General features: G+C 39.5%; 1 pseudogene; it reads left to right on the top strand.

Moving 5' to 3' along the window:
• The first annotated feature begins 20,814 nt into the window (after window positions 1-20,814).
• On the top strand, window positions 20,815-22,593 carry LOC100407398 (1-aminocyclopropane-1-carboxylate synthase homolog (Arabidopsis)(non-functional)-like pseudogene; annotated as a pseudogene).
• The last annotated feature ends 2,389 nt before the right edge of the window (window positions 22,594-24,982 follow it).

Genomic DNA, 24,982 nt, shown 5'->3' with positions numbered 1-24,982 from the left:
CTCTATCTCTTGACCTCGTGATCCACCTGCCTTGGCCTCCCAAAGTGCTGGGATTAAAGGCATGAGCCACCGCGCCCAGCCGAGTTGATCTTTATATATGGTATTATAAGCAAGGGGTCTGCTCATATGGCTAGCGAGTTATCCCAGCACCATTTATGGAATAAGGAATCATTTCCCCATTGCTTTTTTTCAAATTAATTTGAACTTTATTTGTTTTATGCATTTCTTCTAAAGTTACTTGTTACACTCACGTAACATTTTTTTTTCTCGGTGCATATTGCTTTTTTCTAACCTTTATTTTAAGTTTAAGGGTGCATGTGCAGGATATGCAGGTTTGCTGCATAGGTAAACGTGTCATGGGGGTTTATTACACAGTTTATTTGATCACCTTAAGTATTAAGCCTCATATCCATTAGTTATTTTCCCTGATCTTTCTCCTGACACCCTCTACCCTCCAATAGGTCCCAGTGTGTGTTTCTCCTCTATGTGTTCATGTGTTCTCATCATTTAGCTATACTTATAAGTGATACCATGCTGTATTTGGTTTTCTGTTCCTGCATTAGTGTGATAAGGATAATGGCCTCCAGCTCCATCCATGTTCCCACAAAAGACATGATCTCATTTTTTACGGCTGCACAGTATTCCATGGTGTATATATACCACATTTGATTTATCCAGTCTGTCGTTGGTGGTCATTTAGGTTGAGTTCATGTTTTTGCTATTGTGAATAGTGCTGCAGTGAACATACACATGGATGTATCTTTATAACAGAATGATTTCTATTCTTATGGGTATATACACTCAGTAATGGGATTGCTGGGTCAAATGGTATTTCTGTCTTCAGGTCTTTAAGGAATTGCCACACTGTCTTCCACAATGGTTGAGCTAATGTTCACTCCCAACAAAAGTCTTCTCCATAACCTCACCAGCATCTGTTATTTTTTGACTTGTTAATAATGGCCATTTTAACTGGTATGAGATGATATCTCACTGTGGTTTTGATTTGCATTTCTCTAATAATCAGTGATGCTGAGCTTTTTTGAATATGTTTGTTTCTCACATAAATGTCTTCTTTTGAAGTGTCTGTTCATGTCCTTTGCCCACTTTTTAATGGGGTTGTGTTTTTCTTGTAAATTTATTTACGTTTCCTATAGATGCTTGATATTAGACCTTTGTCAGATGCATAGTTTATAAAAATTTTCTTCCATTGTATAGATTTTCTGTTTGTTATGTTGATAGTTTATTTCACTATGCAGGAGCTATTTTGTTTAATTAGGTCTCATTTGTCAATTTTTGTTTTCGCTCTTGGTGACTTCTTCATGAAATTTTTGCCTATGCCTATGTCAATGTCCTGAATGGTACTGCCTGGGTTGTTTTCCAGGGTTTTTATGATTTTGGTTTTTACATTTACGTCTTTACTCCATCTTGAGTTAATTTTTGTATATAGTGTAAAGGAGGGGGTCTAATTTTAATTTTCTGCATATGGCTAGCCAGTTATTGAATAGGGAATCCTTTCCCCATTGGTTTTTTGTCAGGTTTGTCAAAGATCAGATAGTTATAGGTATGCAGTTTTATTTCTGAGTTCACTGTTCTGTTCCACTAGTCTATGTATCTGTTCTTACACCAGTACCTTTCTACTTGGTTACTGTATCTCTTTAGTATAAAGTCAGGTAGTGTGATAACTCCTATTTTATTCTTTTGCTTATAATTGCCTTGACTCTTCAGATTCCTTTTTTTTTTTTTTTTTTTGGTTCCATATGAATTTTTAAATAGTTTTTTCTAATTCTGTGAAGAATGTCAAAGGTAGTTTAATGGGAATAGTACTGAATCTGTAAATTGCTTTAAGCAGTATGGCCATTTTCATGATATTGTTTCTTCGTATACATGAACACAGAATGCTTGTCCATTTGTTCAGTCATCTCAGATTTCTTTGAACAGCAGTTTGTGATTCTCCTTATAGAAATCTTTCAACTGCTTTATTAGCTGTATTCCTAGGTATTTTATTCTTTTTGTGGCAATTGTGAATGGAAGTTCATTCATGATTTGGCTCTTGGCTTGACTGTTGTTGACGTATAGGAATGCTAGTGATTTTTACACATTGATTTTGTATCCTGTGACTTTGCTGAAGTTGTTTATCAGCTTAAGAAGCTTTTAGGCTGAGATAACGGGGTTTTCTAGATATAGGATCATGTCATCCACAAGGAGAGATAGTTTGACTTCCTATTTGATGGTTTGACTTCCTATTTGAATGCCTTTTATTTCTTTCTCTTGCCTAATTGCCCTGGCCAGAAATTCCAATGCTATGTTGAATAGGAGTGGTGAGAGAGGGCATCCTTGTTTTATGCCAATTTTCAAGGGGAGTTCTTCCAGCTTTTGCCAATTCAGTATGATCTTGGCTATAGGTTTGTCATAGATGGCTCTCATTATTTCCTAATTATGTTTCTTCAATACTTAGCTTATTGGGAATTTTTTACATGAAGAGATATTGAATTTTATCAAAGGTCTTTTCTGCATCTATTGCGATAATCATGTGGTCATTTGTCTTTAGTTCTGTTTATGTATGTGATGAATCACATTTATTGATCTGCATATGTAGAACCAACCTATTATCCCAGGGATGAAGCCTACTTGATTCTGGTATATAAGCTTTTTGATGTGCTGCTGGATTTGGTTTGCAAATATTTTGTTGAAAATTTTTGCATCAATGTTCTTTAAGGATATTGGCTTCAAGTTTTCTTTTTAGTTGTATCTATGCCAGATTTTGGTATCAGGATGATGCTGGTCTCATAGAATGACTTAAAGAGGAGTCCCCTCTTTTCAATTTTTTGGAATAATTTCAGTAAATACATTGCTTGTTTTTTTAGGCTTTGTGGAAAATCATAGGTGTGCTGCCTTTTTTCTAAGCTCTGTGTTCTGTTCCATTGATCTATGTGCCTGTTTCTATACCAGTATCATGCTGAAGAGCTTTTTGGCTGAGGCTATGGGGTTTTCTAGATTTAGAATCATGTCATATACAAACAGAGATAGTTCGACTTTCTCTCTTTCCATTTGGATGTCCTTTGTTTCTTTGTCTTGCCTTCTTGATCTGGCTAGGACTTCCAATGATATGTTGAATAAGAGTGGTAAGAGAAGGCAATCTTGTCTGTGCCAGTATTCAAAAGGAATGCTGCCAGCTTTTGCCCATTCAGTATGATGTTGGCTGTGGATTTGTCATAGGTGGCCCTTATTATTTTGAGATATGTTCCTTCTACACCTAGTTTATTGAGTTTTTAACATGAAGGGGTGCTGAATTTTATTGAAGACCTTTTCTGCCTCTATTGAGATAAGCATGTGGCTTTTGTCTTTAGTTCTGTTTATGTGATTAATCACATTTGTTGATTGGCATATGGTGAACCAACCTTGCATCTGAGGGATTAAAGCCTATTTGAGCATGATGAAATAGCTTTGTGATGTGCTGCTGGATTTGGTTTGCAAGTGGTTTGTTTTTTTTTTTTTTCTTGAGGAATTTTGGATAGATATTCATCAAGGACATTATTGGCCTGAGGTTTTTTTGTTGTTGTTGTGTCTCTGCCTGGTTTGGGTGTCAAAAATGATGCTTCATAGGATGAGTTGGGGAACAGTCCCTCCTCCTCAATTTTTGGAATAGTCTCGGTAGGAATGGTACCAGCTCTTCTTTGTATATCCGGTAGAATTCAGCTGTAAATCCATCTGGTGCTGGACTTTTTTGGTTGGTAGACTGTTTATTACTGATCCAATTTTGGACCTTGTTATTGGTCTGTTCAGGAATATTTTCTATTCCTGGTTCTGTCTTGGGAGGATGTATATGTCCAGGAATTTATAGGTTTTCTAGAAACTACTACAAACACCACTATGTAAGCAAACTAGAAAACCTAGGAAAAGTTTTCCTAGTTTGTGTACATAGTGGTGTTGTGTTTGTTTGTAGTAGTTTGTGTACATAGTGGTGTTTGTAGTAGTGAGTTTCTGGTGGTTATTTTTATTTCTGTGGGGTCAGTGGTAACATCCCCTTTTTCATTTCTAATTGTGTTTATTTGGATCTTCTCTCTTTTCTTCTTTATTAATCTAGCTGGGGGGCAGTCTGTCTTATTACTTTTTCAAAAAAACTAACTCCTGCATTCTTTGATCATGAAGGTTTATCATGTCTCTATTTCCTTAAATTCAGCTCTGATTTTGGTTATTTCTTGTTTTCTGCTGGCTTTGAGGTTGATTTGTTTTTGCATCTTTAGTTCTTTCAGCTGTAATGTTAGATTATTAATTTAAGATCTTCTGCCTTTTTTGATGTGGACACTTAGTGCTATGAATTTCCTTTTTAACACTGCCTTAGCTGTGTCCCAGAGATACTGGTATGTTGTATCTTTGTTCTCATTTGTTTCAAAGACCTTTCTGATTTCTGCTTTAATTTAATTATTTACTGAAAAGTAATTCAGGACCATGTTGTTTAAATTCCATGTAACTGCATGGTTTGGAGCAATTAGCTTAGTCTTAATTTATATTTTTGTTGTGCTGTGGTTCAAGAGTGTGTTTGGGATCATTATGGTTCCTTATCATTTGCTGAGGATTATTTTATGACAAATTATGTGGTCAATTTTAGAGTAGGAACCATTTGGTAATGAAAAGAATGCATATTCTGTTCTTTTAGGGTAGAAAGTTCTGTAGAGGTCTATTAGGTCTATTTGGTCCAATGTTGAGTTCAGATCCTAAATATCTTTGTTAATTTTCTGCCTCAATGGCAGAAAATCTAATACTGTCAGTGGAGTGTTGAAGTCTCTGACTGTTATTTTTTGGGACTCTATATCTCTTGATAGGTCTCTAAGAATTTGCCTTATGAATGTAGTTGCTCCAGTGTTGGGTGCATATATATTTAGGGTAGTTAGGTCTTCTTGTTGAATTGAATCTTTTACTATTATATAATGCCCTTCTTTGTCTTTTTTTAATCTTTGTTGGTTGAAAGTCTGTTTCGTGTGAAATTAGAATTGCAATCCCTGCTTTTTTCAGTTTTTCATTTGCTTGGTAGATTCTCCTGCATCCCTTTAATTTGAGCCTATGGGTGTCATTATATGAGATGGGTCTCTTGAAGACACCATACTGTTGGATCTTGCTTTTTTATCCAAGTTGCCACTCTGTGCCTTTTAATTTGGGCATTTAGCCTGTTTATATTCAACGTTAATATTGATATATGTGGATTTGATCTTGTCATTCTTTTGTCAGCTGGTTAAGATGCTGGCTTGTTTTTAGGGGGCTTTATAGTGTCACTGGTTTGTGTATTTACATGTATTTTGTATTAGCTGATAGTGGTCTTTTATTTTTATATTTTGACCTCTTTTCAACATCTCTTGTAAGGCAGATGTGGTGGTAATGAACTCCCTTAACATTTGCTTATCTGAGAAAGGATCTAATGTCTTCTTCAGTTAGGGATCTCTTTTATAGTCTGTCTGGGTATAAAATTATTCTTTGAATTTTTTTTCTTTTTTTTTTTCTTTAATTGCATTTTAGGTTTTGGGGTACATGCGCAGAACATGAAAGATAGTTGCATAGGTACACACATGGCAGTGTGTTTTGCTGCCTTCCTCCCCTTCACCCACATTTGGCATTTCTCCCCAGGCATCCCTCCCCAGCTCCCCCCCACCCCCCGTCCCTCACCTACTCCCCCCAATAGACCCCAGTGTGTAGTACTCCCTTCCCTGTGTCCATGTGTTCTCATCACCTGCCTATGAGTGAGAATATGTGGTATTTCATTTTCTGTTCTTGTGCCAGTTTGCTAAGAATGATGTTCTCCAGATTCATCCACGTCCCTACAAAGGACATGAACTCATCATTTTTGATTGCTGCATAATATTCCATGGTGTATATGTGCCACATTTTCCCAGTCCAGTCTATCATCGATGGGCATTTGGGTTGGTTCCAGGTCTTTGCTATTGTAAACAGTGCTGCAAGGAACATTCGTGTGCATGTGTCCTTATAGTAGAATGATTTAGAGTCCTTTGGATATATACCCAGTAATGGGATTGCTGGGTCAAATGGAATTTCTATTTCTAGTTCCTTGAGGAATTGCCACACTGTCTTCCACAATGGTTTAACTAGTTTACACTCCCACCAACAGTGTAAAAGTGTTCCTATTTCTCCACATCCTCTCCAGCATCTGTTCTCTCCAGATTTTTTAATGATCGCCATTCTAACTGGCGTGAGATGGTATCTCAATGTGGTTTTGATTTGCATCTCTCTAATGACCAGTGATGATGAGCATTTTTTCATATGTTTGTTGGCCTCAGGTATGTCTTCTTTTGTAAAGTGTCTGTTATATCCCTTGCCCAATTTTGAATGGGCTTGTTTGTTGTTTTTTTTTCCTGTAAATCTGTTTGAGTTCTTTGTAAATTCTGGATATCAGCCCTTTGTCAGATGGGTAAACTGCAAACATTTTTTCCCATTCTGTTGGTTGCCGATTCTCTCTAGTGACTGTTTCTTTTGCCGTGCAGAAGCTGTGGAGTTTGATTAGGTCCCATTTGTCTATTTTGGCTTTTGTTGCCAATGCTTTTGGTGTTTTGTTCATGAAGTCCTTGCCTACTCCTATGTCCTGAATGGTTTTGCCTAGATTTTCTTCTAGGGTTTTATGGTGCCAGGTCTTATGTTTAATTCTTTAATCCATCTGGAGTTAATTTTAGTGTAAGGTGTCAGGAAGGGGTCCAGTTTCTGCTTTCTGCACATGGCTAGCCAGTTTTCCCAACACCATTTATTAAACAGGGAATCCTTTTCTCATTGCTTGTTTTTGTCAGGTTTATCAAAGATTGTATGGTTGTAGATATGCTGTGTTGCCTCTGATGCCTCTGTTCTGTTCCATTGGTCTATATCTCTGTTTTGGTACCAGTACCATGCTGTTTTGATTACTGTAGCCTTGTAGTATAGTTTGAAGTCCGGTAGTGTGATGCCCCCCGCTGTGTTCTTTTTGCTTAGAATTGACTTGACTATGCGGGCTCTCTTCTGGTTCCATATGAAGTTCATGATGGTTTTTTTCCAGTTCTGTGAAGAAAGTCAATGGTAGCTTGATGGGGATAGCATTGATTCTGTAAATTACTTTGGGCAGTATAGCCATTTTCATGATATTAATTCTTCCTAATCATGAACATGGAATGTTTCTCCATCTGTTTCTGTACTCTCTTATTTCGTTGAGCAGTGGTTTGTAGTTTTCCTTGAAGAGGTCCCTTACATTGTTTGTAAGTTGAATTCCTAGGTATTTTATTCTTTTTATTGCAATTGTGAATGGCAGTTCGTTCTTGATTTGGCTCTCTTTAAGTCTGTTATTGGTGTAGACGAATGCTTGTGATTTTTGCACATTGATTTTATATCCTGAGACTTTGCTGAAGTTGCTTATCAGTTTCAGGAGTTTTGGGGCTGAGGCGATGGGGTCTTCTAGGTATACTATCATGTCGTCTGCAAATAGAGACAATTTGGCTTCCACCTTTCCTATTTGAATACCCTTTATTTTTTTTTTCTTGCCTGATTGCTGTGGCTAGAAATTCCAGTACTATATTGAATAGGAGTGGTGAGAGAAGGCATCCTTGTCTAGTGCCGGATTTCAAAGGGAATGCTTCCAGTTTTTGCCCATTCAGTATGATATTGGCTGTTGGTTTGTCATAAATAGCTTTTATTACTTTGAGATACGTTCCATCAATACCGAGTTTATTAAGGTTTTTTAGCATAAAGGGCTGTTGAATTTTGTCAAATGCCTTCTCTGCATCTATGAATTTTTTTTTTCTTTAAGACTGTTGAGTATAGGCCCCCATTCTCTTCTAGTTTATAGACTTTTAGCTGAGAGACCTACTATTAACCTGATGGAGTTCCCTTTGTAAATGACCTGCCCTTTTTCTCTAGCTGCCTCTAACATCTTTTATTTCATTTCAACTTTATAAAATATAATGATTATGTGCCTTGAGAATGATTTTCTTGTATAGATCATTGCAGGAGTTCTCTGTGTTTCCTGAATCCTACTGGCCTGGCTAGCAAGGTTGGAGAAGTTTTTATGGATGATGTTCTAAAATATGTTTTCCAAGTTGTTCCCTTTCTCCTCTTCCCTTTCAGGGATGCCAGTGACTTGTAGATTTGTCCTCTTTACATGCTCTCATACTTCTCAGAGGTTTTGTTGATTCCTCTTCATTCACTTTTTTCTTTATTTTTGTCTGACTGTCCTATATCAGTCAGACAAAACAGAGCATCTCAGAACTTGCAGACTGAGAATCTCTGTTCTGAGATGCTTTCCTCAGCTTGGTCTGTTTTGCTGTTTATACTTGTGATTGCATTGTGAAATTCTTATATTATGTTTTTCAGCTCTGTCAGATCTGTTTGGTTCTTTTTTATACCAGCTATTTTGTCTTTCAGCTCCTATATAGTTTTATTATGATTCTTAGTTTCCTTGTGATTGGGTTTTAGCATTCTCCTGAATCTTGATGGTCTTTATTTCTACCCTTATTCTGAATTCTATTTCTGTCATTTTAGCCAGCTCGGCCTGGTTGAGAATGTTTATTGCAGAAACGATGTGGTCATTTGGAGGAATAACACTCTGGCCGTTTATGTTACCAGAGTTCTTGCTTTGCTTCTTTCTGATCTCTGCATCTGGGTGTTTCTTTAAATGCATCGTAGATTGAGTACAGTCAATAGACTTTTTTTCTGGATGTACAGGTCCAAGGCTTTGCACAGGGTCTTTGTTTGAAGCCGACTTCTTGTCTTTCATTTCACAGTGAGGAATGTTAGTAAGGTATTTTTGGTGTTGAAGCTTTGGGGTGTGATCCAGTAGGTGGCACTTAGGCACATTGGTCAGTTAGTAGACTCTTGCTCAGTTGTGTGGCTCCCTTTTGTCTCCTTAGAGTCACAACCATGTTCCCCCTCAATGTTTTGAAAGTATGGGCTCCTCTCCTCCTTCAGTGCTGGGTGTATATTGCAACTTGGCACTCCTGAGCTGCCTAATATAGTTCTGCAGTGATCATAGGATGTATTTTCCTCCCCCAACTCGGACACAGCAGAGGAAGAAAGTTTAGTAGTGGTTGTGGTTAAGGGTCTTTTGAGGGTCCATGCTTAGGTCCCAATCTAGTGGTTCCATGTGTTGTAATGAGCAGGGGGCTGGGGAATATGTGGGACCCAGGAGATGAACTGGCCTCCTTTCCTTAGGTCAACTGCAGCTTGCTGGAGATATGGATAAGGCTCTTAGATTCTTTGTTCCTTCATTAGTGGGAGGGTAGCAAAGGCAATTCCTCCACAGAGGCAGTGGCAGAGAGGCTTTCAGTTGCCCCAGGGTAAGCTCTGTCCAGGACGTTACAGAGCTGCTACTGACTCAATTGCCCCTTCAGGGGGTGACTGGAGGCCCAGACCTGGAAGAACTGCCCATTGTGGAGATATGGGAATAGACATCCATGTAAAATTCTGGCTATTTTTCCATAGGGCTGCTGTAGCATGCTGGGAGTCCACTCTAGTTTCTAGTCACCTCGGATTTCTCAGTACCCATTCTCTGGGCAGGGGAGGTTGCCCTGGATCTGTGTCACTTCAGGGTGGCCTTTTGTCTTGCCTTGCTTTTCTCCATTCTCTATGTGTCACGTTGTTTTTATGATTAGTCCCAATGAGTGTACCTGGATGTTTAGTTGATCCCTATTTACTTGCCCCTTCCATTACACTAGCATCTCGTTGGTCACATTGAAAATGTCCTTCCACTTCTTCTGGGCTGTATGCTTTCCATTTAGCAGTCTGTTGCTAGATGAATTGGAACACCATTATATATTATTTTCTTATTTTCGCTTGCTGCTTGTAGCATTCTCTCTTTGTCTTTGAGTTTTGACCATTAGAGTATTATACGACTTGGAATCTTATTTGAGTCAAATCTGTTTGGCTTTCTCTGACTCTCCTGTATTTAGATCTTTATATCTTTCTTAAGTCTTACTTATTTGATTAAGCTTTCTATCCCTTGTTCTTGCTCAACTCCCTCTTGAACACCAGCAATTTCCAGATTTGGACTTTTGAGATGATTTTCTACATCTTGTAGTCTATAGACAGACTACATTGTTTTTCATTCTTTTTTCTTCTCTGAATGTATACTACATTTTTTCTTCAACTTTTATTTAACTTCCAGGTTATATGTGCAGGATGTGCAGGTTTGTTACATAGGTAAACGTGTGCCATGGTGGTTTGCTGCACAGATCAACCCATTACCTTGGTATTAAGATCAGCATCCATTAGCTATTCTTCCTGATGCTCTCCCTCCCCCCAGCCCCTGCCAACAGGCCCCAGTGTGTGTTTTTCTTGTCTGCAGCCCATGTGTCTATGTATTCTCATCATTCAGCTCGTAAATTTTTCTCATAAAATTTTTCCGTTCCTTATAGGCTTGATATTAGACCTTTGCGCTATATATTTTCAGCCTCTTTGAGCTCACTGATTCTTTCCTCTGCTCAATTCATTCTGCTGTCCAGAGCCTTTAACGAAGTTTTCAGTTTAGCAAATTTGTTTCCCAGTTCCAAGATTTCTGTTTGATTTTTAAAAATTATTTTAATGTCTTTATTAAATTTCTCTGATAAATTTTTGAATTGCTTTTCTGTGCTATCTTGAAGATCACTGAGTTTTTCTAAAACTACTGTTCCTCAGAAAACCAAACACCGCATGTTCTCACTCATAAGTGGGTGTTGAACAATGAGAACACATGAATACAGGGAGGGGAACATCACACACAAGGGCCTGTTAGGGGGTGGAGGGCTAGAGGAGGGAGAGCAGGGGAGTAGGCGGATAGGGGAAGGACAGCATTAGGAGAAACACCTAATGTAGATGACAGGGTGATGGATGCAGCAAACCACCATGGCACGTGTATACCTATGTAACAAACCTGCCTGTTCTGCACATGTACCCCAGAACTTAAAGTATAATAATAAAAAATTTTAAAACTACTGTTCTAAATACTTGGTCAGAATGCTTGCATGTTCCTATCTCATTAGAATAAGTTACTGTTTCCTTGTTTTGCTCATTTGAGGAGATCATGGTTCCCTGTTTCCTATTTTTTCTTGTGGACATATGTCTCTGTCTTTCCACTGAAGAATTGGTTATGTATTCCAGTCTTTCCTGTCTAACTTGTTTAGGTTTTTACTGGATATATTTGCTTATAGGTTCTTTATTGCCAGGTAATTGCCTCCCTTTTGATTATAGATGGCATCTTAATCCCAGGTTCACCTCAGCTCTAATAAACAATCTGAATGCTGCCCTTTGCTAATGGTAGAGGTCCAAAAGGGGATGTCCCAGCAAGGCAGGAAGGCTAGTTAGGGGATAATGCCCAGGGGACATATGGAAAAAACTTCCTACAGTGTTGTGCTACCGAATAACCACTCTGAGTTGGCATCTCCTTTGGCTGAGTCACACAGCAGAGTTTCCAGGGCTGGGGTTGGTAGTCCCAGTGTTCCACTTCCCCACTTTGTCTTTGCTTGTCCACAGGGATATTCCTTCCTTCAGGCACTCACATGGGACAGGTCTCCTGCCAGGAAACCTATGATGGGGGGAAAGGTGGTTGTCCATCTCAATTTCTCAGTGCTATATATTAGGTTTTTGGTGTGGGGGAAGTGAAGTCAGCTTACTTCTATACCACCTTTTTGGAAATAGAAGTTCAAGGTAGATAATTAAGTGAAGTTCAACTGCAAGTGATCAAATGGTTGTGATGGTGGAGTGAGTTGTTCCTAGAGCCATTTTTATGACCTTTCCAGGATTATGGGTTTGATAAAGCAAGAATTGATTATAGACATTACAAAGCTCCTTTTGAAAAGTTTGCCCACCAATATTTTACCAGGGTTTGAATCATTTTATTAATTCCATGATAAGTAAAAGAATGAAAAGCTCAGAAGAATGGCAACTTTAGGGATTCAGGAAGTACTAAGCAGCTGTCTGGGTTTCCCCAGAATCCCTTGAGCATTTTATATTTTGTATTAATCTAATCTTTTTTTTTCAGTCTCTAACGCATATTTTTACCGTTCTTGTAAGTGCTGATTTATTTTTTTAATGTCCTTTGGATGGATTTCACTCAAGTTGCATAGTTTATTAGTTTAGACAGTTTTGAAGCTTTGTTTTTTTTTTATGGTTTTTTTGGTGGCAGTTTTAGCATGAAAATCAGCCATGTAATTTCCCTGATATTCAGGGTCTCTTTTATAAGTAGGAGTTTTAATGTTTATGCTGGCTACTTACGACAGCTGCAATAACAGAGAGATTAGCAACCTGAAACTCATTTTCATAAGAATATCATTTGAGTTAAGGATCCCCTCTGTTTCTACAACATAATAAAATCATGGATACTCCAAAAGTATACCTGGCATCAGTTTATATATTTACAGTCTGATCTTTTGCTGTTTTACAGTCTCCAGTGAGGGCAAATAATTCTGCAGATTAGGCTTAATTAAATCGGAGAGAACTCCTTTTTATTACAGCTTATGTTGGATTGTAACAGCATGCCCAGGTTAATATTTTCCTTCAAAATTTTTGGCATAGGAGCCATCAGCATAGAGTATATCTTCTGTAATCCCAATGAGATTACAATTCTTTGTTAGTACCTACAAATAGTCTTATATATAGTATTTTTAGTGAACTCTGCTTTTATTATTTAGAAGCCCCAAAATCTCAGATGAGATCACAGCCTGAGCTAACACCTTGATTGCAGTCAAGACTCAATAACTGTGCCTGAACTCTTTACTCATAAACTCCATCATGTCATAGATTCGTGTTGTCTTAAGCAACAAAGATACTGACAATTTGTCACACAGCAATAGAAAAGTAGTAGAGTATGAATCTACTTATGCTGTTTTTAAAAAATGGTTCTATACTTGAACAAGGTCAAGAATGAGTGTGAAAGAAAAAGGAGAAACAAGATTCCTTGATGACATCATTGAACTGAGCCACAAGCCCTGAGATGCTTACTTCCAGGCCCTCCATAAAACAATACTAATAATACCATTAACTGTTAGTTACATCCCTATTATTTGGATTTTTTAATAATGGACAATTGAATGCATTTCTATTTTCTTTAGGACTTTATGTGGCCTGCCTTAATTTAAATAAATATAAAGCCTTGTGTTATGCCTTAGATTTCAAATCGTCTTTTGAAATCTCCGCACAGAATTCTCTTTCTACCTTCTAGCTTTAATTGCTTATCTCTGCTTTGAGGATAATATCCAGTATCTAAGGTCTTTCATTTTGTGGGCCTTAAATACCTCCTTAGCTTACCTTTTACATCTTCCCACACCCAAACTTGACTTATCCAGAGATACTTGAAGTTCCTTCAGAGTTGGCTGTCTTACGTACCTCATTTATTTTACCTCTGATTATTTTATTTTTCTTCTTCTTTTTTATATGTTTCATATAGCTTTGCCTAAAGCTCTGATGACTGGTTCTCAGTTCAATTCCTGTGAACCCTTCTCTTTGGAAAGCTTCTCTGATTGTCCTCTTCAAGAGCTTCTTCTTTGGCTTCCCAGCATCTTGCATACATTCTTATCCCAGCTCTTAACCCATTATACTGTAATCATTTTTAATCTCTATCAATTAACCCCCAAATGCTGAGGCACTATCTGGGTTACCTTTGTGTCCTATATGCCATGGTATCCAGCACACAGCTGTCATTCCATAGGTATTTCTTACACAGAATGAAAGAATGAAATTCAAAAACTACAAACAGGTATACTTTGAAAAGCAACCATCTCCTGGAGTATCTTTCATCAAGCTTCCCTCCCGAGAGATAACAATTGTCAGTTATCCTTCTTCCAGAGATCTTCCAATTCTGTGCTTACATATCTGTTTGTCTTTCTCTTCTCCACAGATGGCAGTATTCTGTGGTGGATCACTGCCCGATACCCAGCTTTTCTACTTTAACAGTATGTCTACTGATTCCCTTATAGAGCATTCTGCGTTAGACAACGAAATATTACTCCATTCTGTGGATGCTCAACTATGTATTAATCCATTCAAAATTGACTACATTTACATGGATTTTGACACTCCCTACTTACAAATAATTCAAAAATTATTATTAATTATTATTGTACATTTGTTTCCTGGTTTCTATGAATGCATATGTAGAACATAATTTTAGCAATATTTTCTTGTCATAAGATGTATGTGCTATACATTTTCATAGATATTACCACATCATTTTCCTTCAACATTGTAATTTATTTGCATTCTCACCAATGAGAGGGTCTGTTTTCCTATACCAATGACTACAGATCAAATTTTTAATCTTTGTCAATCTGACAGATGAAAAATGGCAGGCATTTACAGTTTACTTTGTGTTTGTTTTGTTACAAGCCAAGGTGAGCACATTTTATATATTAAAATGCAATGTATAAATCTTGCTGCAAACCACAAAATCCAGTCTGGCTAGTTCAGCCAGAAATATAATATCTTAAAAGTAATTAGATACTACTTGAGATGATGGAAGAAACAAACTCAAGAATAAACTTTCGGAAACACAAAAAACCATGCAATAGATGCCTAACATGGATACCACTGGTGCCTCTTTCGTCACACAGGAAATGCCAGGTATCAGTGCTCCTTCATTCACTATTGTGCCATCATTGGCGCTACCTGTGATCAGGTACTTGCCCTTCCAATTCCTGCTGCCACCTACACTAGCAAAATGGGAACACTGTTTTGCTCATCTCTAAATCAGTCTCATAGAGGTACGTCTATTGATGGAAGTCTGGGTCACCTGCCTGAGTGCTAGCCATGAGAGAAGCTGGCATTTGACTTCTGGTTTTGACGGGGAAAGGCCGGATTCATAATGTTAGAATTTCCCCTAGTATGCAAATGTTTTTCAAAATATGAAAAGAAGCCCTGAACATGTCAAATATCCACTCCAGAGCTCCCCACTATTGATAGGCAACCATTCTTCATACTTGGTCTTTGAAACAAAAGCAGATGTTCCCCCAACATAGTATACCTTCCACTCATTTCCAGTGCAACATTCCCAGCTTCTTCCAGAAAAGGATGTGTCTAATGTCTCTAAATTGTACAGGTGCATTCCAAGATCCTGGGAGAGAAGTGAGTAATGCTTTTATTTCACATTTTTTCGGTTAAATTTGCTGAAATAAACTATTGTAACTGAAATTATTTAATGCTACTATTTATTTCTACTTCAAGTTATTCATTACACTTAGTCAATGTCAAATGGTGTGCTAAGAGGAAGTTAAAGGTACATTTGTTAGGGATTTTTTATAATATGGTTTGTGTTTTGCAGTCACTTCGGTGTAGACAAGCTATTGCTAACCACCACAGTGTAGAAATGGCTTCAAGGTATATAGAACTTCTGCTGTGTAACTCATTCAGCACTGGGACTGAGAATTCCAACATGAAGGTGCAGTGTCATAAACCAGGTCCTGATACACTGGTGTTACCCAGCACCAGAAGTAAGTATGGAGTGGCAGGAGATACCAAGTTACAAATGGCTGGAGCCAGGAGCTGGTCTATGGAAAATTCTCCCAATCATCAGATCAGCTAAATTTAAGGGCAAGTTTCAATTCTCATCAACATTTAGACAGAACTGAAGTTTGTCCTATCAGGGATATATTTTAAAATACAACATATACAATTACAAATGCATCATAAGTTATTTTTTTTCTTTTATGATGGTAATCGTGTGAAATAGAATGCATCAGAAACAGAAGGCTAGTGGGAAGAACCAGGCACCTGCCACACTGCAGCTGGTCTTGGCAGCATACTCGACACTTACAGTCTCCCTTTTCTTCTGTTGGTGCTCAGAAACCAGTACCCTAGCATGTGGCTCTTTGACATGCTGAACTAAAAAAGAAACCTCTTGAGCTCTCTCTGACCTTCTTTGCCCTCCTGTCTCTCAATCCTCCTTCCTAAAGCACAAGAAAGAGTTGTTCTCTGAAGATCCCTTATCTTCCTGAAGTTTGAACTTGCCAAAAACAACCAACCAACAAACAAACAAAAGCAATTACTTTTGGTTTCTTCCCTGAGTTTTCATTAGCTAAATTCACATCACAGAAAGAAAGACCGAAGTCCTCCAACACATCTGGACAGACTTTTGTTACAGAGCATTTTCTGCTCTGTGGGCCCAATAGACTTTGTCCCAGGTCATTGTATGTTCTTTAAGCCCATTAAGTTCCTCTAAAAATTATTTTCTACCCCTTTAAAATCATCCACACTTCTTTATCTCACTATCCTCTCAAAATACATAGAAACTTCTTTACTCCACTGAAATATTAGTCAAACACTCTATAATTCTCCCCCGTACACACTAATAAATTACATGCCATTTTCCTAGTAATCTGACTTTTATAAATTAATTTTTTAGCAAAACTTCAAAGGACAAAGGGAAAGTTCTCCCTTCATATCTACACTACTATCCAACCTACTGGCACCTATCTGGCTCCGGTTTCTAAATCGGATTCATAACACAGAACCTCACTCCAGAGGAGCCAGAGCTCCTGGCCACTGTGCCCTTCTCAGTCCCTTTACTGTGTGTGGATCATTTGAGTGCCAACCCTGCCAAGATGCCAACTCCTCTTCCTGCTTTCCATTTCTTTGTGATGATGAGGGCAAAGTGTTCAACCTGCAGTGATGTCTTAATTTTAATGAGACTCTGTTTTCTCTAGTGGAGGTATTTTCTCCATGAGAGCCAGGAACTTTAATTCCACAGGAGCCTGAGTTGCAAGGTTAGGAAATGTGAATTCTCTAATTTCCACTGCTTAGTTCCCGGGTTCATACAAATTTGTTGATTTAAAGTATGCACTGTATTGCAAGATGGCCTTCTATCCTCTCAAAGTCTTGTTTCTGAATTGCCACTTCAGCCATAGGCAGCTCTGTCCCACCATCAAACTGACAACTTCTAGGTGATGAAAATTTGATATGACCAGTGGACCCCATAGTCATGTTCCCACATTTATACTTCTTTTTCCTAGAAATTGAATCCCTTGGTCTGTCACAATATTGTGCAGGACTCTGAGTCAATGCATCAAGCACGTAGTTAGCCATGGGGGAAATGTGTGGGCTGAGATTCTGCAACCTGGAAAAACAAACCTTCACCAAAAATACCTGTCTGTTTCTGTTACAGTGAATTATTGTCCTTCCCAAGGGTTGAAAGGGTCAAAGTGATCAAGCTAGTTAGCTCCATCAGAAATGCAGCATGGGTCTCTGCTGTTGACAATTTGGAAATGCCGCATCAGCCAAAACTAGATCATCCTTGCTGTTTTAGGTCAAATTTTGTCTTGCCAAAATAAGTCATTAACTCTGAATAAGTCCTCATTAACTCTGAATATGGCCTTCTTTAAAAATAGGATTGTTGCAGATGTATCTAACATGAGGTTATACCATAGTAAGGTGGGCCCCTATTTCAATATGACTGCTGTCCTTATAAAAAAAAAAAAAAGAATGCTATATGAATGGAAAGACAGAGAAACAGAGGGACAATGATGTGAAGCCTTCAGAACTGTGAGACAATCCATTTCTGTTGTGAGAGCCACTCAGATGGTGACACTTTGTTCTAGCAAACTAAGGAAACTAATGTACTTGGCAAGTAGAAATTCATGCTGTTAACATCATTCTTAGCTTCTATCTCTGCCACCATGTTTATTCATTTCAAATGTGCATTATCTCAACGTGGAGCCCACCCATCTGATGTCAACTGGCTGAGTGGGCATTAACGTGAAGTACAAAGACTTCACACTGTGTGCCCATTCAGAAACGTTCATCCTCAGGCATTTTCCTGAGACCTCCTTTTTCTCAAATATTCAGTGTTTTCTATTCCAGCTTCCTGAAAAATGGACTATCTTCCACTATGCATGAGTCTGTTCATATTCTAACCTTGGATTCTTTCTTTCTCCTAAAGTTGGATGATCAAGTGAACCTCCTGAAACTCTGACCATTGGGAGTATTTCTCCTCACCACTGACTTACAAGGTCATTTCTGAGTGAGCCTGAATGCAGCTGCCATCCAGGAAGCAAGCTCAGATGTATCCCTCCGCCATCAGCTAGTTATCTGGGCTTCTCAATACTACTATAATGAGTGCTAAGAGAGCTATTGGTACAAATATGGTGGGTGCCATGAGGCTAAGTCTGTCTTCTCATTCAGCTTGTTGGGCCCTCTGACTCTACTCATGCATTGATACATACTTTCCATCTTCATTGCTGCTGGTTCTACTCAACCTTAACACATTGTCACTCTTACAGTACTAATGGACTACTCTGGCCTCATGGTCTCTTCTGCCCATTATCCAGCATCCCAGTGGGAACAAAAGAAGCTCTTATTTTGAAAAGTGTGTAATCCTTTGGTGGAGAAAACATGGCATTGTTCCATTTCCCAAAATGTCAGCTATGTTTTTCTTATTTGGGCTTGCCATAAACCCCATATAGCAAGTTTTCCTGTCAGTAATACTTCTAATATCATAGGTTTTACTTAGTTTTATGGCTCAAACAGCATGGCAGCCCATGTGTGTGTCTGGATATGTTGTAGAGACCTTCTGTGTTCTGGGCAGTATTTCACATCAACTAGTATATGGGTCAAAGAAGTATTCTCAGCTATGGAAAATGCTGCACAAAAACCTGAAAGAAACTACCAAACCTGTTCTTATTTCTGCATAGTGGACAATGAAGAACAAATGCTGCTTTTATTTCAGAAGTGTAATTCTAGCAGGCCATAGATACTGGAGACTTACAAATTAAACTGAAGTGATGAGCCCCTCAGTCTCCGTAGGATTTATTTCTCACCCCCTGGAGTATAAATGTCTTACCACGGATCTTAATATACTAGCTGCTTCTTGCTCATGCAATCTGATTAGCATGGTGTCATTGATATAGAGGACCTTGCAGGAGATTGAGCTAGTCTGGATATCTTTAGAATATATTATGACAGAAAGGGGAGAAGACAATCCTAGATACAAGGTAAGATAGGAAAAGTACTGTTGTCTATTCCAAGTAAATATGAACTATTTCTGATTTTCTTTTTGATATGGAGGAAAAAAGATGTATTTTCCAGGTCTTGGAATTCATATGTTGAAGCCTTAATCCCAGTACTTTTGAATATGGCCATATTTGGAGATAGAGCCTTTAAAAGGTAACTAAGATTAAATGAAGTCATAAGGGTGGACCTTTAATCCAATATGACACAAAATACATGTCTATTATGTCCTCATAAAAAGAGCAAGAGACACCGAGGATGTGTGTATATAGAGAAAAGAACACAAAGAACACAAAGAGAAGATAGCCATCTGAAGGCCGAGGAGAAACCAAACGTGCCAAAATCTTGATCTTCAATTTCCAGACTCCAGAAATGTAAAAAAAAAAGTAAATTTTTATATCGTTTAAGCCACTCAGTCTGTGATATTTTGTTACGGCAGCTCCAGTGGACTAACACAAATGGCTATATTCCTGAGGCTATGTTAATCTACTCTAGTAAGGGGACCACATCTGGCATAGCAGCTGCAACTAGGACTACTACCTAGTTAAGTTAGCAGTAGTGCACTGTCATAGTACAGGAACTACATATATATGGGGGTAGAAAGAGTGGGCAGACTGGTGAGTTAAATGGAACACGGTAGAGATCACCACTTCTCCATGTTTTAGGCCTTTAAGAATGGCAGTAATTCCTGCATGACCTTGAGACATAATATTAGTTTTGATTAACTGTCTTGGTTGGGATTAGGGGGAATTTTCCGAAGTTTCCACTTAGCCTTTTCTATTATAATAAATCTTGTTCCAGAGTCTGAGACTCTAACTTACATATTATGCCAAAACCAAATATGTTTATTTTAATTTTGCATTTAGAGACCAGAAGAATGATTGCAAAATGGGTCTCCAGACCAAGGGAACCCCAGCAAGGCAAATTTGGACCAGGATTTTATTTATTATACCATCCTAAGTAATAATTACTAGGAAAAGGCCTTGAGTTTTATTGGGGTAATTTCCTTTAGCATCCTGATTATCTATCCTTGATTTCTTTTTATTGTACAGTTGAATATCCTTGTTGACTGCCTATTTACTTTGTTATAAGGGTGTTATGTTCTATTTCCATAGACCTCTGTTGGTCAAGACCCTTGGCTGTCCCTCTAAGCATTCCATTCATCACAGTAATTGTGGGTCAAGATGGCCAGGGGAAGACTTATGTTAATTCTAGCTAAATAATTAGAAATCAAGCAGCAACAGGAGGTCTAAGGTAAAGGTCATCTGAGAGCATAGTAACACCAGGAAACACTTCAGGGTGGTTGCAGAGCAGGCAATATTGCTGTGGTCCCACAAATGACTTGTCAACATGGAGACTGTGTGAGGGTCTCATAAAGAGTGTTTATGCAAAGATCTCTGAGAAGTGAGGGGACTCCTGCTCACAAGATCTGGGAGGGTCTTTGCAGATGGGAGCTGGCAGGAAGGAGAAAAGCCTTGCAGGGTAGAGATCACGGAATGACTCAGGCTCTGCCTAGGTTCTCAGAATATGGAGTGATTTTAGTTGCTCTGTGTCCTCAGTGCTTGGGAGACAACAGCCCCTTTATGTATTGGATGTAGTCAGACTGGGTGGCTATTCATCCTCTACACTTCTGATGAAGCCGCACCCTGATAACAATGTGTGATAAACTTAGAGTACTAGTTTAGCATGTTTTAGGATTACAAGTGCTTCCCTGTGGCTATGATACCCACCCCTTCACCCTCCCCTTCCACACCCATAAGATCAATGAGATTACGCACATAATAAAAGTGTTTGGAGATTCAGTGAGGAGGAGGGCAGCAGAGTAGGTCCCTGAGTGCTGACAGTCAAGGAAGCTTTGCTCAGTGAGGTTTTAGGTCTGAGAAGATGAGTGAAAACAGATATGGAGGTGCTGGGCAGCCTGCAGGGGCCAGTACAGATACCTGGAGTATAAGTCCTTGGTCAGACACCCATCCTGTGCCCTCTGGCCAGGTCCTCAGAGACCAGAGCATCTATACCCAGCTGTTGGAGATGATGCTGCACTTGCGGCAGACCATGAGTGAGCACTTTGTGCAGCTGATGAGCAGGCAGGGCCTGCTGCAGGAACAGAGGCACACCGAGGCCATCCGTGAGCAGGAAGCCCTCCTAGATCGCTTACTGTGCCAGATGATCAACCTCCTACAGTCTGGGGCCATGAGCGGCCTGGAGCTCCAAGTGCCTCTTCCTTCTGAGGACTCTAGGGGTGATGTCAGATATGGGCAGGGGACCCAACTATCTGGACAGCCTGATCCAGTCTCCCAACTGAGTGATTGTGAAGCTGCCTTTGTCAGTCGTGACCTATCCAACCGTGGGATTGACATCTCTGCCCTCTATCAGTCGAAATCCCAGGGCTATAATGCCTACCAAAAAGACAAATATCATAAGGATAAGAATACCTTGGGCTTCATTAACCTTGGCACCAGTGAGAACAAGCTCTGCATTGATCTGATGACTGAAAGATTGCTAGAAAGTGACATGAACTGCATTGAAGAGGGCTTGCTGCAGTACGCTGATTGGAGAGGGCAGCCATTCCTGCGGGAAGAAGTGGCCCGGTTCCTGACCTACTACTGCAGGGCTCCTGCCCCACTTGATCCAGAAAATGTGGTTGTTCTAAATGGCTGCTGCTCTGTCTTCTCTGTCCTGGCCATGGTTCTGTGTGACCCAGGCGAGGCCTTCCTGATCCCCACTCCCTTTTATGGTGGTTTTGCCTTTAGCTCCCGCCTGTATGCGAAGGTTGAGTTGATTCCTGTCCACCTGGAGAGTACGATCACTGCAATAAACACCTATCCTTTCCAGCTCACTGTGGACAAGTTAGAGGAAGCCCTGCTTGAAGCCAGGCTTGAGGGGAAAAACATCCGAGGCCTTGTGCTAACCAACCCTCAGAATCCTTTGGGTGACATCTACTCCCCAGACTCACTGATGAAATACCTGGAATTTGCCAAGAGGTATGATCTACATGTGATCATAGATGAGATTTACATGCTGTCTGTGTTTGATGAATCCATCACATTCCACAGTGTTCTGAGCATGAAAAGTTTGCCTGATCGCAACAGGACCCATGTGATCTGGGGTACCAGTAAGGATTTTGGCATCTCTGGCTTCCGCTTTGGTGCTCTGTACACCCACAACAAGGAGGTAGCCTCTGCGGTCAGTGCCTTCAGCTTCCTCCACAGCATCTCTGGCATCGCCCAGCACAAGCTGTGTCAACTGCTCCAGAACACAGAATGGATCGACAAAGTGTACCTACCCACCTATCGTTTCCGGCTCAGGAAAGCTCACAAATATGTCACTGCTAAGCTGAAGTCGTTGGAGATCCCCTTTCACAACCGCAGCTCTGGCCTCTATGTCTGGATCAACTTGAAGAAGTACCTGGATCCCTGTACATTTGAAGAAGAACAGCTCCTCTACCGCCGCTTCCTGGACCACAAGCTGTTGTTATCCTGTGGCAAAGCTTACATGTGTAAGGAGCCAGGCTGGTTCCGCCTCGTCTTTGCAGATGAGCTCCCCCGGCTAAAATTGGGCATGCGTCGGTTCTGTGATGTGCTGGAGGAGCAGAAGCAGGATTTGAGAGTGAAGCAGTTGAAGCCGCCTGCCTCCCAACCTGCCTCTTGCTCAGGGACCCCCTAAGGTCAGCCTCTGGCCCAGAAGACCAGGGTGTCTTCTTGTCTGGGTTGTGATGGAGAAAATGGTAGACTCCTCCAGAAGATCTCATCTGACCCAGTCATCACCCTCCTGTAGCTGAGCGCCTGCTGTCTTTGGAAGCTTTGTATCTTTTTAGTCTGTGCTAGCCATGATATATGCAAAATGTTTTTATTGGTGTTGTGGTGGGAAGGCCTAGAGGTACCTAGAGAAATAAAGGAAGCTCTCTGGGCCCCTATTTAGATGGTTTATTTTTATCTAATGAATTCTATATTCTTTAAAAAAAAAAAAAGTGTTTGGAACCAAGAGCTCAGGGCTAACATGATTCCCATGCTTGCACTCGTCCCCTGGACCCATGCTGTAAATTCTACTCTTGTGTCTCTGTCTTAATTTCCTTTTCTCAATCCCTTGTCTCTGCCAGGACTAAGGGCACCCACATACAGGATTGGGGCTGGTACCCAGAAGTAATCGTGTCCATTTAGCTTCTCTTGGTTAAGTGTCACAACCCATCTATCCTCTATTATTTCAAATCACCACCGTTATTATCAGTGTGTCTAGTTCTGTAACAACCTCTCTTACTTTGTTATGGAGGAGAGCTGCCACTGAACATTTTACTGTTGCTGATTCTCTTCTCCCCAGCACATTTTAATTGCTACCATCAATGGTATCCTCTGTGCCCTGCCAAGGAACCTTTGAAAAGTTATGGGTTTTTCTGGCTCTTACTAATATTTAACTCTAGCACACCTAAACCTCTGAACCTTTTCTTTTTTTTTTTTTCCATTACCGGATATGGCAATTTATGCATGGGGCATATTTCATATTTCTAGGGACTATCCTGTTAGTGAATTTGCACCATCTTCTTGAGACTTGGACATGATTTTAGTCCTTCGTCCCAGGAGAGTGCTTTCCCAACCTAAACTCTCCCTTTTGCAACCTTGTGCTCTCCGACTCACATCCCTAATCAAGAATTCTCCACCCTCAGGTGTGCTTCTGCAGGTATATGCTGGAAATGTGAGTCATTTCCTGGTGCAATACACTTGCGTCTTGCTTGAGAGCTCATGCTTGATCAAGTCTATTTTATCTCCAATTCATGAAAGCATGCTGCTGAACCTTCATGATTTTGTTACTTGTTAGTTCGGGTGATACTCTGTTTATGATGGGCTCAGCCTCACTCATTCAGTAAACTTGGTGTTTACTGAATACCAATATGTGTATGTGTTGTCATGCAAGTGAAAAGAGGCTCAATGATTTTTATGTTTGTATCTTAGTGAAAAGCAATGGCAGTGTAGCATGTTTTTTTTATTTTAGTGAAGAAAGTCCAACATACCCCAGACTATGGTTGGCACAAAGTTCCTAAACTTTGACTGAGGTGAAGCCACTTTTATTCATCTCCTATCCTCTGGTATGAATACTTTTACCACAGCATTTAGATTACCTGCTACTTTAGCTCATTAGATTCTATCAGTATAATGTAATTAATACAGTAAACTAGTGCAATGTCCTATTACAGTGATCCAAATTGTTACTCCCTCAGAGACCATCCCTACAAATATTCCCTGGCAGTTACTGTATAAATCATCACATTCTTGGAATTTGGAAGTGGGCATGCTGGGATTCAGCTGTGGTTTTAGGTACAGTATGGGTGAGGATTGAGGCTGATTAAGTTCTTTTTGTAGGGTTAAGTGCCTCACATAACTTTGTGACCAGATCTTTTTGCAAGTAAGAATCTGCTTTCTTATGAGGAGAAATAGGAGCTGCTTCTGCTGGTAAACATATTTCATTAAATTGGAGGATTTTAGGTACTCTCGGTCATCTGAATCTTCTCATATGTCCTCATTCTAATTTTCACAGACAACTCTCCCAGTAAATACATCTCCTTTCACATAAGAGAACTACAGAATATTCAAATTCAACTCTATAATGCAGAAATTCCAAGGTCAAACATTTTAGTTTGATTTTTAGTTACTTCAACTTTTGAAGCTGCAAATGACTAAGTATTATTTTACATTAGAGAGAAACTTTTTTTTTAACAGTGAGTTCAGCCAAGATTTCAGAACTTTACATTGATCATTCTCTTTCTTTGGGCTCTCCAGCACAGTTGGAAATAAGCAGACAGTCTCACAGTCCTTGAATTCTGAAGCTTAACAAGTTTCATGCTTAGCAGCACTTGATATCCAAGGCCTTCCCATCAATGACACTTAATTCTAAATGACATTTGAATTAGTTGCCTGGTCATTACATGCTTTCAAATGTCATTAGCTGTATTGTCCCAGCCTTTCTCTTCGATGAAAAAATTCCACTATGCCCCCAGAATAATCCCACTTTTTCATTTCTTGGATGTCCTTTTTCTTTGACTAACTACATATTACCATACCAC

Source organism: Callithrix jacchus, chromosome 2 (assembly GCF_049354715.1).
Source record: "Callithrix jacchus isolate 240 chromosome 2, calJac240_pri, whole genome shotgun sequence".
NCBI lineage: Eukaryota > Metazoa > Chordata > Mammalia > Primates > Cebidae > Callithrix > Callithrix jacchus.
This window is presented reverse-complemented; position numbering and strand designations above follow the sequence as displayed.